This window comes from Tamandua tetradactyla, chromosome 19, assembly GCF_023851605.1.
Source record: "Tamandua tetradactyla isolate mTamTet1 chromosome 19, mTamTet1.pri, whole genome shotgun sequence".
Classification (NCBI taxonomy): Eukaryota; Metazoa; Chordata; class Mammalia; order Pilosa; family Myrmecophagidae; genus Tamandua; species Tamandua tetradactyla.
This window is the reverse complement of record NC_135345.1, coordinates 9,548,467-9,565,814: the sequence shown is the minus strand read 5'-3', so window position 1 is coordinate 9,565,814 and position 17,348 is coordinate 9,548,467. Positions and strand designations below refer to the sequence as shown.

Genomic DNA, 17,348 nt, shown 5'->3' with positions numbered 1-17,348 from the left:
TTATTGATTTTCCCTTAATAATTTTGTTGAAGTTTTTTTTCTCTACCTTCTGAGCAATCTGCCTAAAGAGCAAAGCTTCTGTGTCTTTTTAGAATAATTCTCTGAGCTTTACACTGACTTTTTTTGTGTTCTTGATTATGAAAAGAACAAAGTCTTCTCACTTTTAAATGAACTAACATTCTTACAATGATATTATTACCTCCTGTGTTTACTTTTAAAAATCTTTTATCACTTTTGTTAAGCAACCAAGTATTTTTTCTCACTAACCTATGATCCTACTTAATCAACTGTTCTAACTTCCTGACAACTTTTGACATTATGGTTTTCCAAAATCAAATTCTAAGTTATAATTTTTGCACCTCAAATTGTCTTTGGGATTTTCCAGAACTCCATGGGAAATCACAAGGAATTTGTTCTTTCACTGTGTGAAAGGAATGTGCTAGATATAATTTGGTTTATTTAATGTTATAAGTTACATGGGAAATATTGGCAAATCAGAAGAGATGCTTAGCCTTCCTAGGTTAAGTTTGTATGGGTAAATTATTCATATCAATATATTAAAAACTGTACGCAGTTCCCAGATATTTGTCAGTGCTCTCACTGTCCATGACCTGCTTTTATTTATCAGAAGTCTGCTTTGTCTGATATTATAAACATCAGGATAGTGTTATCAGTCAACTTCAGTTATTTTTTAAAATGTAAATGGGTTGTGCTGGTTTGAAACTGCTATGTACCCCAGAAAAGCCATGTTCTTCTAATCCATTCTTGTGGGGGCAGACTGATTGTTGGGTAAGACCTTTACATTGGGTTGTTTCCATGGAGATGTGACCTTGCCCATTCAAGGTGGGTTTTAATTAGCTTACTGGAGTCCTTTAAGAGGGGGAACATTTGAAGAAAGCTCAAATACAGATGCTTGGAGATGCTGCAAGAGTCGTTTGAAACCAGATGTGCCTTCTCATGTGACAGGGAAACCCTGGACTCAATGGACCTTCTTTGAATGAATGCATCCTCTTGTTGGTACCTTATCTGGACATTTTCATGACCTTAGAATTGTAATATGTAACATAATAAGTCCCCTTTATAAAAGCCAATCCATTTTCGGTATAATGCATTCTGGCAGCTTTGGCAACCAAAACTGATTTTTATACTGAGAGTGGGGTGCTACTGTGTCTGCAAATACCAAACATGTTGGAATGGCTTTTTCAATGGTAAGGTGAAGATTGTGGAGAATGCAGCCTAGCTTCTTCTTGCAGTTTATAGTAAAATGTGACTGGAAAGGGATAAGCTGAGAAATAAAATCTTAGGAACAAGGGAACCAGAAACTGGTATTTTGGAAAATTCTGATCTTTTGGAAAATGAGACCTCAGAGAATGTTGTCCCATATGAGGATTCACCCAAACGTGGACCCAGTCAGCCATTTCAGAAAGGATTGGAGATGGAGTTATCCAGAAATTGTTTGTGGAAAGTACAATTGTCTGATGGTTTTGACCCCTCTATGTTGCATGCCAAGACAGCAAAATTTTTTGTGAGACCTGGATGAACAGAATCATTGCAGCCTGGACATAAGGAACAGAAAAAGGACAGATTGAAGGGAAAATGACTTCAAGACAGAACATGGGAGCTAAGGTCTGGAGCCAGGAAATCTCAAGCCAGAAGGGTGGATCCACCCATGCCTGTGGAGAGGGTGAGTTTACCCCAGAAGTGGGGGGTGGGGAGTCCTTCTGTTCTGTGGCTTGGGATAAGTGTGGCTCCCTCAGGCCACCTCAGAGAGGGTGGAGCACATTCCCCAGGGATTGGGGAGAGCCTTGCCGCCACCATACTGTTCTGATGGGGTTGAGCTCGTGCCCAAGACATGGCAGAGGGTCAGGGTACCACTCAGATGCTTAAAGAGGGTGGGCCTGAGAACAAGGTATTCACCCCAATGATTGGATATGTTGGAACGCTCACCCCAGTGTTTGAAGAGAGCAGGGCCTCTGTGTAAATCCTTGAAAATGTTGGGACTGCTGCTTTCTCAACACCCAAGGAGGAAACATCATTCTATAAATGACTTTTAGAATTTGAAACCTAATGGTTTATGCCTTGCAGGCTTTCAGAACTGTTTGGGTCCAGTAATCCCTGTTTTCCTTTCAGGTTACCCTATGAAAATGGGAACATTATCCTATGACTGTCCCTCTTTTGTATTTTGGAAGCAGAAAGCTTGTTCTTAGCTTCACACATCCACAGCCAGAGGAGAATTTTGTCTTAAGATGAACCATGCCTGTGGGTAATTTTGATGAGATTTTGTACTGTTTTTGATGGGTATTTTGTCTGTATTGCTACTGAAATGATTTAAGTCTTTTGTGATCCTGTGCTGGAATGAATGTATTTTGTATATGGAAAGAACTTGTCTTTTGGGGGTCTAGAGGGTGAAATGTGCTGGTTTGAAACTCTTATGCACCCCAGAAAAGCTGTGTTCTTCTTGTAGGGGCAAACCTATTGTGGCTGGGATCCTCTCATTGGGTTGTTTCTTTGGTGCTCATTCAAGGTGGGTCTTAATTAGTTTACTAGAGTCCTTTAAGAGGGGAACATTTTGAAGAAAGCTCAGACACAGACACTTGGAGATGCTGAGAGTTCATTGAAACCAGAAGCCCAGAGAGAAGGTAGCAGATATCACCATGTGCCTTCCCATGTAACAGAGAAATCAACCCTGGACTCAATCGGCCTTCCTCAAGTGAAGGTATCCTCTTGTTGGTACCTTAATTTGGACATTTTCACAAGCTTACAATTGTATTTTGTAACTTAAAAAATGCCCTTTATAACAGCCAATCCATTTCTGGGACATTGCATTCCAGAAGCTGGGCTTCCAAACCTCCAGAAGCTTTTAAAAAGTCAATCTGAAATTCCTCATGAAAATTTCCAGCAAAGGAAACTCAAAAAGACCTATTGGTAAGTAACCATTCTTGCTGTACCTATGTAAATAATCAGGACAAATTTAAGGAAACCAGCTTTATTTTTCATTTTTTTGGGTGCATAGTCCAGGAATCAAACCCAGATCTCCCGCATGGAAGGCGAGCATTACACACTGACTAGTCCTTGCATTCTTTCCTGAGACTGAGTCAAGAACCCTCATGGTGCCAGCTCCTGGTTGAGGTCTTGATATCTCTGAGAATTCCTGGAATTCTCTGGCATCAGTTAGAACAGCAAGAAATGATGGTTTGCCAGGGCTGCTATCACAAATACGACAGACTAATTCGTCTAATTTAATTAATTTAGTCTCATCATTTAGGAGGCTAAAAGTCCCCAAATCAAGGTATTGGCAGGCCCTGCTTCCTCTGAAGTCTCTGGCTTTGTGGTTCTGGCTTGATGGTCATCAGTCTCTGCCTCTGACACATGGCCATCTGTCTCCTCTCTCCTCCTATTCCTTTTGCTTCCACATGTTCAAGTTTCCTTTGCATATAAGGACTCTAGTCATATTGGATTAAGGTCCACATGATTCAATTTGGCCTTATCTACAAAGATCCTATTTACAAATGAGTCCACACCCACAAGAACTGGTTTGGGACTTGAACTTGTCTGTGGGAGATATGACTCAATCCAAAACAAAAATCTAAGGAAAAGGGGTGTATTGGTAGTTCAGTGGTAGAATTCTTGCCTGCCATGTGGGAGACCCTTTTTATTCCCGGCCCACGCACTTCCCAAAAACAAACAAGCAAGCAAAACAAAGGAAAAAAAAAAAAATTTCAACAAATGGTGCTGCAATGATGGAATAATCACATGAAAAAGAATGAAATATGACCCCGCCATATAGCATACAAAAAAAAATTCTAAGGAAAAAAAAGGGAGGAAATTAGCTACAATTCAATATGTAAAATCTTTAAGTGCTACTTTGACTAGAATTACTAATTATGTCTCTAATCATCTCAAATTCCCCACAGATAATCTCCAGGCTGGAAATAGTGTAAGGAGGTGAGTCTGGCTCCACATTTGGGAGGGCCAGCATTCCCAGGCTCAACTAAATCATAAATGGGTTAGACCTTATTTAGAAGAATTTTGACTCATTCTTCTCTTAAATTGAAGAAAATAAAGCTCTGGATTTACTACACCAGAGTCAAGCCACAACCATTCCAGGATAGGACACCCTTCCTGTTAGGTGGAAAGCCACAATGACAGTAGATCCTTCTAATGATCCAGAACATAAGTATTCTTGCTAACTTCTAGATAACCTAAAAGTTTTGTTTAAGAAGAAATCTTCCTAGTCAGATTAGTTATGGTGTTCCTCATTTTCTACTTTTCCATGACTTTAATGTGCTTTTTAGTAACAGCCCAAAAGAGGAATCTCTTCTTGCAATGGGCCCATTCATATGCTGCCTCTATGAACCAGTCTAACTGCTGGATGGTTGCCAGTTGCCTACCTCTAGTGTCTCCAGTTTGCCACAGTAGATAACCCCTGGCCTAAATGGCTCCCAAGTCATTAATAATTGAGATACAGGAGAAACACAGTGTGCTAAGCACTAATGACATCACCAGAGCCTGTCCTTGTCACTGGCCAGTAAACTTAACCCAGCCAGGACATTGTCTTGTTTTCTATGTCAAAATCGCTAGTGAAATGGTGCTCTTATTCCTATCAATTACATAAAAAGAGACAAAATATTTTTAATGTAATTTTATTGGGATATATTGACACCATACAGTCCATCCAAAGTATGCACTCAGTGGTTCACGGTATCTTCACATAGCTGTGCTTTCATCACCATGACCACTTTTTGAACATTTGCGTTACCCCAGAATATATTAGGTCACCTCTGACAGAACCCAGTGGATCTACAGATCTAATTTAGCACCCTGGCTCCCACCTGGTTGGATAGATGCTGCACTCTAGGGTTACCGTGGCGTATTAATTTGCAAGCTGCCAGAATGCAATATGCCAGAACTGGAATGGCTTTTATAAAACTGGAATTTAATAAGTTCCAAGTTCTAAGGCAATGAGAATGTCCAAATTAAGGTGCCAACAAGAGGTTACCTTAATTCAAGGAAGGTCCATGGGTTAGGAACTCCTTTGTCAGCTGGGTAGCCACATGGCTGGCATCGACCTCTCCAGGTTCTAGCTTGCTTAACATCTCATGGCAACATTACAGGGTTCCAAGCATCTCCAAACATCTGTGTTTCTGTTATCCATGTGTCTGCATCTGTGTCAGCTCTGCTGTGAAGTTTCTGTCAGCTCTGATGCTTCTGTTTCTCTAGGCTCTGTCATCTCTGGCATTTCCCCAAAATGTTCAAGACCTACCTGGAATGGATGGAGTCACATCTCCATCTAATCAAAGTGTAATACCCACTATTGGGTATGTCACATCTCCATGGGGATAATATAATCAAAAGATTCCACGACAGTATTCAATCAGGGTTAAAGAAACGACTGCCCTCACAAGATTGGATCAGGATTAAAGCATGGCTTTTCTGGGGTACATATTCAGACCAGTACACAAGGGCTCAAGGAACAATTCACAGCATGCTTCTTCATATGGCAGCTAATTTACCCGTTATAAGCTTGAAGAACTCACTCTCTTTTCTGTTCACATGATCATGTAGCTGTAATTTTTGTCTTATCTGTAGGAGGTGAAGATGTGATCTTACATGGTAGATGCATTAAACACCTTGTTGCCTGATGCATTTAATGTGTTACTATCAGAGTAAAACTCCAATAAATGCAGAAAAGGCTTTAATGCACAAAACAATACTACAAAATAGAATGGCCCTAGATATTCTTACTGCCTCCCAAGGGGGACCTTGTACTATAGTCAAACAGAATGCTGTGCCTATTTTCCTGATGAATCTGGTAGCATGTCTTTTCACCGATGTGATCGAGTTCAGGCTATGAGCACTACACTAACTCTTCAGTTGGTTAGCTTCAGGAATAGGGCTGTGGATGTGAACCCTTCTTCAAACAAGGCTTATAATCTTCCTGCTTGTCATACTTACTCTTGTTCTCGCTAAATGCTTCTTGTCTTGGTGTACTCTAATTACAACTCAAGCATGTATGAAACCCGTTTCATCTTCCAGGACTCCTGCCAAAGGTGATCCATTCTCCCCTGACGTAAATCGACAATATCTTCAAGTTATGAGTCAGAAATTTAACCAGGTGATCCCTAACTACATCTCCCCAGCTCATAAAGAAGTAGCCAGAATAAGCAATGGCCAGAATTCCAAGATTGGACATAGATATTGAGGGGGAAAATGTAGTGTTAGCATTTTCAGTGCGATCTTAAAACTATAAGCAAGTAGTGAATTTGAGCTTTAGTCTCATTGAGGAACAGTATGTCAAGTCTGCACGCAGACATGAATAGGCTTTTATCTATCACCCAGACTTGGAGGCCCCATGCCCAGGGAAATTAGAGGATGCCAATCATAAAGGAGGTAGGAAAAAAATGTGATGAGAAACTAATGAAGTTTTCCAGACCCCTATTACTTGGTACCCAAGATGATGATCTTTCTTTGTCACTAACTTAAGTAAAAGCCAAGTGAAAAATCACTACTGAAAGGCAGATTTTGGAAGTTTCCCCTGCAGTTTTGCCAGTATAAATAAACTGCCTTTCCTCTATAGTCTGTTCACTGTGTCTGTGCATTAAGCTGTGATGAGTGATGAACCTAAATTTGGGGAACCTCATCTACAATTAAGAAATGAGCAAATTTAGAGTGTCTGTATTTCTCAGACATACATATACATGTTTCATAAAGAAGAACTGAAAAAAATGCCTGTTTGCCAAGAGACATATATTCCTGAATCATAATTTGTTTTGCTGCTTTTTAATTGAGAAAACTTTAAACATAGAAAAGAGAATGTAATGTATGATGAAGGCCCGATACTTGCCTCCCATCTTTTATTTGCCTTAGCATTATTTGCCCTATATTAAAAACAAATTAAAATGTAAAATATCAAAATATCACTATCAATAGCAGCATTAATAAAAAGCTAACTGTATTGATTACTGTGTTGGTTTGAAACTGTTGTGTACCCCAGAAAAGCCATGTTCTTTATCCTAATCCAATCTCATGGGGGCAGAACTATTGTTGAGCAGGACTCTCTTGAGTCAGGAATTCAGTATTTATCATTGTCACATATGTTTCAAATCCTAATTTTTTATATGTTTTATTGTGAAATGTAACATAGATACAAAAAAGCAAAAAATTTCTAAGTACATTTTAACAAGTAGTTATAGAACAGGTTTTAAAATTTGGTATGGGTTACAGTTCCATGATTTTTTCATTTTTTCTTCTAATGCTGCAAGACACTGGAGACTAATAAAAATATCAGTATAATGACTCAGCAATCATACTCATTTGTTAACCCTATCTTCTCTGTTATTCTCCTCCTTTTCTTTAAACAACATATATACATAACAATAATTTCAAAGCATAGCACAAACTATTAGTTTAGAACAGATTTCAGAGTTTTATATGGATTACAATTCCACAATTTTAGGTTTTTATTTCTAGCTGCTCTAAGGTACTAGAATCTAAAAGAAATATCGGTATAATGATTTAGCACTCAAACTCATTTGTTAAACCCAATATTCTCTGTATAACTCTATCATCACCCTTGATCTTTCTCCCATTCTTTAGGAGTATTTGGGCTATGCCAATTCTAACCTATTCACGTCGGAAGGGGCTGTCAATAATATGGGTTGGAGGATGAAACTAGTTGTTGTTCTGGAAGGGCTGGGCCCTCTGCTCAAATCCTAACTTTTAACCCCATTTTCAATATATCAATATTCTAAATCACAGTTAGTAGACCAGAAGCTTTTCTTATACAGAGAAGTGATTAATATGCATTTTAAAACAGAGTGATTAGAAACCTGAATTTGGAACTGGCCTCTACTTCACAGTTTTTCTGAGCCGATGTGTGAAGTCAGAGTCTTCCTGCCACATACACAGACAGACGTCCCTCTTAACCATCATCACCTTGCAGAGATCTCTCTCTTTTTTCCCTGGGAGCACACTGTCAACGACTCAGAGACTACAGGGCACTCCTTCATAAAAGCAGGTCAATTTCCAAAGATGTCCTTTTATCCTCTTCAGCTTCCTCCTCCATCTAGGACTGGTAGCAAAGAGCCATATCAAACAGGACCTGGTACAAAATAGCATTCAGTGGATATGCAATAAAAAATAAGTGGAAAAGAAAAATCAGTTAGTATTTAGGTTTCGAGTTGGTCATGAAAATGAGGATGTTTTAGTTTATTAATACTGCCAGAATGTAATATACCAGAAATGGAATGGCTTTCATAAAGGGGATTTATTAAGTTATAAGTTTATAGGTCTAAGTCCTTAAAAACACCCAAACTAAGGCATTCAGAGAAAGATGCCCTGACAAAGGCTCAATGGCATCTGGGATTTCTCTGTCAGCTGGGAAGGCACATGGCTGGCATCTGACGTCCTTGCTTAACTTCTCTGGGACAAACCCTGGATTCCTTCTCCTAGTTTCCCTTGGCTGTCTCTGGGTTCTGGCTTGCTTAGCATCTCATGAAAAGACACATGGCGATGTCTGCCGGACTCTGCTTCCTGTCTAGCTTCTGTCAGCTCTCTCAGCTCCGTGCATCTCCTGGTGCTTCTGCATTTCCAAACATCCGTGTCTAGACATCTGCTCTCTCTGTCAGTGCTCCAAGCAACTCCAAAAGTTTGCATCTATGTTAGCTCTGAACTGTCTCTTTTCAGTAAAATAATTAAGACCCACCTAGAATGGGTAGAGTCACATTTCCAAGGTCACACTCACAAGTAGGTTGCCACTCTTCACAGAAACAATCTAATCAAAGGCTGGCCCCACAAGATTGGATCAGGATTGAAAGAAAATGGCTTTTCTAGGATCCATATCAGTTTCAAGCTAGCCCAGAAGACTAGCCCCAAAACCTAAAAATTTTTATTAGAAAGAAGAGACAAATTGTTCTTTGGGAACAAATTTCCTAAGATACACCATGGACATTCTTCTAAAAGTTAACAAAAATGAGAATTATAAATAAAAATATAAAATTAATTTTATCAGTTCAACTAATTTCTGATGAACTTCCCTGAATTATTTTTGCCTTAGTGTTAGCTAGTCCATATATTTAAGCCATTAGGTATTTATATGCTATCAGAGGACAAATGGTCTCTCTGAAGATGCCACCTAATTTAGAATAGGATTTCAGGTCATTAATTCACTAACAACTGCTAGGAAATTCCATGGCCTGGCAGGAGCTGTAGCTAAATCCCAGATTCAATGCGGACTTTTGATTACAGATCTTCCCTCTTGTGGCAAGTCATATTATTGCATGAAAGAGAAAGAAGTTCCTATGGGACCAGTGCAAAGCTGCAGAAGCCTGGCTTGGAAAAGGTTTATTCTTGCTGGCATGTATTGAGAAGGCGATCCTAACAAGATTTTCCTTCACCACTTCCCCACTACATTTAAAAAGTCTCTGAAAGGTGTGAGAGTCTCCCTGGCAACGTGGGATACGAATCTAGGGATGAACCTGGCCCTGGCACCATGGGATCGACAATGCCTTTCTGACCAAAAGGGGAAAAGAATTATAACAGATAAAGTACGATGGCTGAGAGATTTCAAGTAGAGTAGAAAGGCTACTTTTATGGAAGCTTCAGCTAGATATTGCTATTTATCATGGTTTCCCAAACCCTAACCAAAACCATTCCTGCCAATCCGAAAGAATACCTAGGGTTCTATATGAGATTCTAAAAAATTTCCATGCACTCTGTTTACTTTCTGGAAACCTACAGCCTCCAGATGGATTCTTAGGCCAGACAAGTCCTGAAACCCAGAGGAGCCAGCCTCTCTAGAACATCAACTAGTTCCATCCCACTACCCCTTATTATTGACAGCCCCTTTCAACATGTAAAAGCTAGAATGGGCGTAGCTCAAATACCCCTAAAGAGTGGGAGAAAGATCAAAGGTGATGGTGGAGTTACACAGAGAAGGCAGGGTTTAACAAATGAGCATGATTGCCGAATCATTATAATGATATTTCTTTTGGTCTCCAGTGTCTTGGAGCAGCTTGAAGTAAAAACCTAAAGTTGTGGCACTATAACCCATACTAAACTCTGAAGTCTATTCTATAACTACTTGTTACAATGCACTTTAAAATTTATTGCTTTTATATTATATTTATAATATAAAAAATTTATTGTGTTATATTTCACAATAAAAAAGTCTCTGAAAGACATTTATCAATTGTAACACAGATAGGTCCATGTAGGCAAAGTTCTGACAGATACCCAAATATATGCCAGGCAGTGTCAGGCCTCTAGCATAAGGGGTGTTGGAATAAACCAAGGAGGAACAGCTAGATAAGAGTGGTTTACACTGAGATGTGCTTTGAGTCCTGAAATCATGCTCCATTTCCCCTGGGACTCTGTTTAGACCACACTCTCTAACCTATCCATAGGTTTGAAGCTGTATGCACCCAAGAAGTACATGTTCTCAAACTTAATCCATTCCTGTAGGTGTAAATCCATTGTAAATAGAATGTTTTGATGAGGCTACTTCAGTTAATATGTGACCACCTCATTCAGGATGGGTCTTAATCCCATTACTGGAGTCCTTTATAAATGGGAGCAAGACAGAGAAATAAAGCCACAGAAGCAAGAAGCTGAAATAGATGAAGCCCAAAAGAGAAGGCAGAGACCAGAAGATGCCATTGTGTGCCTTCCTATGTGACAGAGGAGACATGGGTCTTTGACAGCCAGCCTCTGGGAAGAAAGCACTGCCTTGATGATGCCTTGATTTGGACATTCTCATGGCCTCAAACTCTAAGCTAATAAAGCCCCATTGTTTAAGTCAATACATTTCTTGGTATCTATCTGCTTCAATCATCTCAGGTAACTAAAACACACACTTACCAAAGGAAACAACTGTCTTGAAATAGTAACTGAGAAACCTAAATCAATGGCGATTTCTCCAGAGATGAGCTGGTACCTAATATGAGCTAGAAGTTGTTAGAACGCAAGATGCCTGCGTGACATTGCATTTGCTCTTCTTCCTAGAACATTGAGTTTCCCTGGGAAGCAGAAGCCAAAACTGTAGGAACCACTTCTGGAGTCCAGCATACCTCTAGGTTGGAGGTAGAGAGGTTATTACAGTTCATTCGCTGAAGCATTGTTAAGAGGCACAAGAAGCATGCATGCATGTGCCTATACACCTACATATGGACCTTTTCACTGGGGTCCATTTTCCTACTTCACACTTTTCCTGAATTTTCTAAATTTACAAATAGAAAACATAAAAAAATAATTGGGTCCAGGTCTCACAGTGATAGCCCTCTTGTTAAAGGTCACTCAAAGTTGACCTTCCCTCTTTTCTGGTTTCACTCTTGCCATTCCCTGACATCTGCTCCCTGAGATAACTTCCCAATAGTTACTGGCATACTCCCTTCTCCCAGGCTTTTCTTTCTTGGGTAACCAAGGCTAAGACATTTAGATCTGGAAGTGGCCATGGAAATCAAACCTTCAGCACAAGATTTGGAAACCAGATCACTAATGAGGACTTCACTTCTGATGGTGATACCATGGCTTGTGGTACCATCTCGATTACAAAGACACTCATGGTGGTGGGTCGGGATGGGGATGGGAAGATGAATCATTGTTTGAAGGGCAACTACCATCTGAAACACGTGGGGCAATGATATAATTTAGGATCTCCAAACCAACAAACAAAAGCTAGCCTACTCCACAATTCCTTTAATTAAGAAAATGACAGGCTTAGGTCAGGTATCCATAGAAATCCCAGTGTAAAAGTCAGATGAACTCCACAGCAGCTGCTGAAAATCTAGTACAGTCTTTATGTGTATAGATATCCTCCATCCAAGAAGAAATAGCACCCCCAATGAAAGAATTTCAGGACTTGATTAACATGTACTGGCATTAATCAGGCTAACATATTTGGCAATCCCTTTCCCTTAGCCTCAGTGCTAATACAGAAAAGCAACACATACTTCAACAAAGCTTAAGGATTTTCCTGCTTTTCAGGAATCATACAGGACTCCCTATATAGTCACAGGTGGAAGTCGGGGGAGGACCACCAGAGCAACTGTGCTGGGTTTCATGTAGTCTCAGCTACCTCGCTCTGTAGCTTCTTTTTTTCCTGTGGGCCTGCCAGATGGATGGCCTCTGGGCCCACCAGAACACATAGCTCTATACTATAGGTGTCCAATGGTCAAGCATTTCACTGTTTTGGTTTGCTAATTGCTGCCAGAATGCAATATATTGGAAATGGATTAGCTTTTATAAAGGGAATTTATTAAGTTGCAAGTTTACAGTTCTAAGGCTATAAAAACATCCAAACAAAGGCATCCAGGGAAAGATACCTTAATTCAAGAAAGGCTAATGGGTCTGGAACACCTCTGTCAGTGAGTAAGGCAAATGGCTGGCACCTGCTGGGATCTTTGGCCTCTTGTTTCAAACAGCTTCCTTGTTTGAAAATGGGGGCATTTTCTTTCTTCATTTCCAAAGGTCTCTTGCTTGTATGAGCTCTAAAGCTTTTTCCAAAATGGTTCCCTCTTAAGGGACTCCAATAAGCAACCCTCACCTTGGATGGGTGGAGACACATCTCCATGGAAAACACCTAATCGAAAGGTACCTCTCACTGTTGGGTGGGTCACATCTTCATGGAAACAACTTAAAAAGATTCCACCCAGCAGTGCTGAATCAGGGTTAAAGAACATGGCTTTTTCGGGGGTACACCACAATTTCAAACCAGCACAGCCATGAACACCCAGTAACATATCTTAAGCTTCCTCTCAATAGTATATAATTTCCTAGTGCAGATGGCATCAACTTTCTCCAGGGGCCTGTGTCACTTCTCCAAATGAGCCACACACTATATCTTTCCAAACTACTAATCTCTCCAACTCCATGGGGTCTTAAAATCTCACAGTCAGGTCTTCAGCCTGCTGCTTAGCTAGGTCTGCCTTTCCATAGAGGAGGTAAAGATCTCTTTGTAAGCTCCACAGAGTCCCTCTTGTTCTCAACTTAGCCACTATTCTAGTTTGCAAGCTGCCAGTATGTGATATAGCAGAAACGGAATGGCTTTTAAAAAGGGGACTTTAAGTTGCTAGTTTACAGTTCTAAGGCAAAAATGTCCAAATTAAGGCAAGATTACAGAAATGTCCATTCTAAGGCATCCAGGGAAAGATTGGTTCAAGAAGACAGATGATGTTTGGGGTTTCTCTCTCAATTGGAAACGCATGTGGAAAACATGGTGACATATGTTAGCTTTCTCTTCAGGCTTCTTGTTGTGAAGCTCCCCTGGGGATATTTTCCTTCTTTATCTCCAAAGGTCTGTGGCTGTGTGGGCTCATGTGGTTCTCTTGGCTCTCTCCAAAATATTTCCTTTTAAAGAATTCCAATAAACTAATCAAGATCCATCTGGAATGGGTGAAGTCACATCTCCCTCTAATCAAAGGTTAATATCCACAATTAGGCATGTCATATTTCCATGGAGATAATGTAATCAAGCTTCCCCCCTACAGTACTGAATAGGGATTAAAAGAAATGGCTGCCTTCACAAGATGGATCAGAATTAAAACATGGCTTTTCTAGGGTACACAATCCTTTCAAACTGGCACAGCCACCTACTGCTCCTTAACAATATTCAGTCTCCCATTATCCTTTTCAGGGTATCAAAACAACTTAGCAGGAATGAGACCCCACCACCATCCATGTAGCTTTTTCCCCATTTCTTGAAAATGCCTGAATTGTGCAACTGCCACAACATTCCCCTCCCTCAGGACATAGTCTCAGATCACCACCAATAAAATATTTAGCAGTTGAGGATTGTGCCACTTTGAATCTGCAGTGGACCCCAGAAAAGCCACGTCCTTTAATTTTCATTCAATATTGCTGAGTGGGAGCATTTTGATTGTTTCCATGGAGATGTGACCCACCCAATTGTGGGTGGTAACTTTTGATTAGATTATTTCCATGGAGGTGTGTCTCTACCCATTGAATGTGGAGTTGCTTACTGGAATCCTTTAAAAAAGGAAACATTTTGAAGAGAGTCCCTTTTTTAGTAGAACCAGGAGAAAGCCAGCAGATGCCGCCATGTTCACCATGTGCCCTTCCAGCTGAGAGAGAAACGTTGAATGTCATCAGCCTTCTTGAACCAAGGTATCTTTCCCCAGATGCCTTAAATTGGACATTTCTATAGACTTGTTTTAATTGGGACATTTTCTCAGCCTTAGAACTGCAAACTAGCAGCTTATTAAATTCCCCTTTTTAAAAGCCATTCTGTTTCTGGTATATTGCATTCCAGCAGGCAGCAAACTAGAACAAGGATTCATCTTGTGACAGTGCCTAGCCATGCCCCCCCCCCAATCAGGCTGGTGTCTTCTTCAGATAGTGGGTGACCAGTCCTAAATTTCCTTCTCACACCTCTTTTCCCAGACAACTCTTGGCATCAATTGTATTTGTTTTAGACCTCTGAGATACAGATGCTAAGCAGGATTAGACATGTGTATTAGCTAAGGTTCTCTAGAGAAACAGAATCAGCAGGAAATGTCTGTAGATATTTAAAAAATTTATAAAACTATCTCATGTAACCATTGGAACATAGAGTCCAAGGTCTGTAGGGCAGGCCACAACCTGGTAACTATGATGAAAGGTCTGGAGCCACAGGAGAGGCTCACCAGCTGAAACAGGAAGACAGACCCACTCTGCTGAATACTCCTTAAAAGCCTTCCAGTAATTAGATTAAGCATCACTCATTGCAGAAGACACACCCCTTGGCTGATTACAAATGCAAACAATTGTGGATGCAGCCAACGTAATCATGATTTAAGTCCATGAAATGTCCTCATAGCAACAGACAGACCAGCACTTGCCCAACCAGACAACCAGGCACCACCACCTGGCCAAATGACACATGAACCTGTCCATGACAGGTTCCCCTAAAAAAGAAAGTTTTTAGGGGCAATGCATCAAGGCTCAATCAAGCTCCATAGATGCCTCATTTCTTTCACAATTAAGTCTCACTTTGCACAAAGAAGAGCTCAAAGGAAGGAAGACAGTTTGGCTGTTCCTCAGAAAGCTAAATATAGAATTACCATATGACTTGGTAATTCACTCCAGATATATATGCAAAAGAATTGAAAGCACGGACTCAAACATATATTTTCACACCAATGTTCATGGTGGCATTATTCACAATTGCCAAAAGATGGACAAAACTCAAGTGTCCATCAACAAGTGAGTGAACAGAATATGATAAATACATACCATACAGTATTATTCTGCAGAAAAAAAGAATGGGGAAATATGAAAAAACAATGTTTCCTTGGAACACCCCTTCTTAGAATCTCTCCATCAAGCAGGAGCCACTTAATAAATACTTTGGCATCAAATTTAATTTGAGTAGTCAAGTAGCCATTCCCAGGTAATTGTAAAAAAAAAACCAACAGACTGAAGTTCAGTTTGCTCCTTATAAAGTATCTTCACCTGGTCCTGATTCATTTGGAAGAAAAAATGGGATGTTTTCCTGGCCTGAATTTGCAAAAATCTGTGCTGCCATGGAGCAGAACTGAGGGTGTCTGATAATTAAGTTCATGTGTCCACTTGGATAGGTTCTGGTGTCCAGTTGTTTGGTTAAATGACATTAGCCAGATTGCCACTATAAGAATGGCTTAAAATCATTGGTGAGTTGATTGTTGATGGTTGATGTAATCAGCCACGAATGCAAAGGAAATTGCCTTCAGCAATGAGAGAAGTCTCATCCAATCATTTGAAGGCCTTAAAGGGAGAATTGATTATTTCAGCAGTAAGAAAGAGGGAAATCTTTCTGTACTACAGCCAGATTTCCTCTCCTGGGGATATATCAAAACCTTAGAGTGTTCCACCTTATAGAATTTGGACTTGCCAATCCTCATGGATCCTGTAAACCAATTCCTATTAAAAAAATATATTTACACACATACATGTTGGCTCTGTTTCCCTAGAGAAACCAATGTGGAGCAGCCAGAATCTGGAAGTCAACGAACCTGGAAGATAAAGCAGACATTGCCACATGCATTGGCATGTGACAGAGAAGCCAAGGAAGGAACCCCAAAGATTGCTGACCAATCAGACAATACCAATGCCAAGAGGAAGCAAGCCTTCTCGCCTTTGAAACCATGAACCAATACATTTCTGTTGTTATGTCAATCCATTGTATGGTATATGTTTTAGGAGCTGGTAAATGAAAACAGGGTCATTACTAAAAGATATTCACAACTGGAGAGTTTTTTATTTTGGATGTAGCTGCTCACTCATCACACGAGGTCCTCTTAGCTCAAAGTCTGAAGACTGGTCCAATTTCACAAAGGATTCAAACAGAGCATGCTCAAGAAATAAGAACAATAAGGGAAAACCCACAAAGCCCCTCCCTATGTAGAAATTCTTAGTAGAAATTGGATATAAGACATGTTTAGATCTCAGAGAAGCCTCTTCATTTCCTAAAGTGGGTCCAAGAAGTGGTAACTTGGGTCCCATTTTTGCTTGCTGGAGAGATGAGGGAACATATTGACTTTGTGTACAACCTTAGGCTTATAACAATATAGCAATCTGAGGATACTCTTCATCCATGAAAACCCTTAATCTGAAAAAGAAAGCATTCCTTGCTCAGAGAAGTTGCTGAATGTGAGTGCCACAAATTATTCTGAATATCCTAAATAATCATTGGCTACTGACTAAAGAATATAGCCCAATAAATGATTCACATTCTAACACGGATGTGATGATTAAACTGCCCACAGAGTATCATTCTGAGAACCTAACCAAGTAGGTTTACTTTTCTCACCACTTGAATGTCTTGTTTCTATGTTAGGTTTTTCCACCACAAATATTCACTACTTTCCCCTCACCCTGTCCCCCCGCCAACATCTCCAGGGGAAGAATATACTTCTCTGCCTCGTTAATGTTGAGCTTGACCGTGTGACTTGCTTTGGCCAAAAGAATGTGGACAAAAATAGCAGAGGGACAAGAAGAGACCATGATGCCTTTTAAGGCCATGTATCAGAATTCATCCACTAAGAGCTTCTGGCAAATTCCATGAGAAGAATATGCTAGCCTGTGTCCAATATGAACAAGTGTCAACAGAGCTGTACAGCCAAACTTCAGCCCTGTAAGCAGAATAATAAACTGTTGTTTTTGTAAACCATAATAATTGGGGATTATTTGCTAATTGTGACTCAGAAGCTGTCTTTGAGAACATCCTGTTATTCAGAACTGCTGTACTTAATTACGGCTCATTCTCTAGAAGTGGATATGCCTGGTAGGACTGGCCAGGTAGCATCTGTTAGCTTGGGGCCTACGCAATATGAATGTGCCTCCAGGCAACATAGCTGGGCATATAGCCCTCTGGA

At 40.2% G+C, this 17,348-nt stretch overlaps 1 pseudogene; it reads right to left on the bottom strand.

The window, feature by feature from the left end:
- The window catches only part of LOC143663336 (retinol dehydrogenase 10 pseudogene), a 38,113-nt pseudogene extending 21,136 nt beyond the window's left edge, over positions 1 to 16,977 (bottom strand).
- Positions 16,978 to 17,348: the final 371 nt, after the last annotated feature.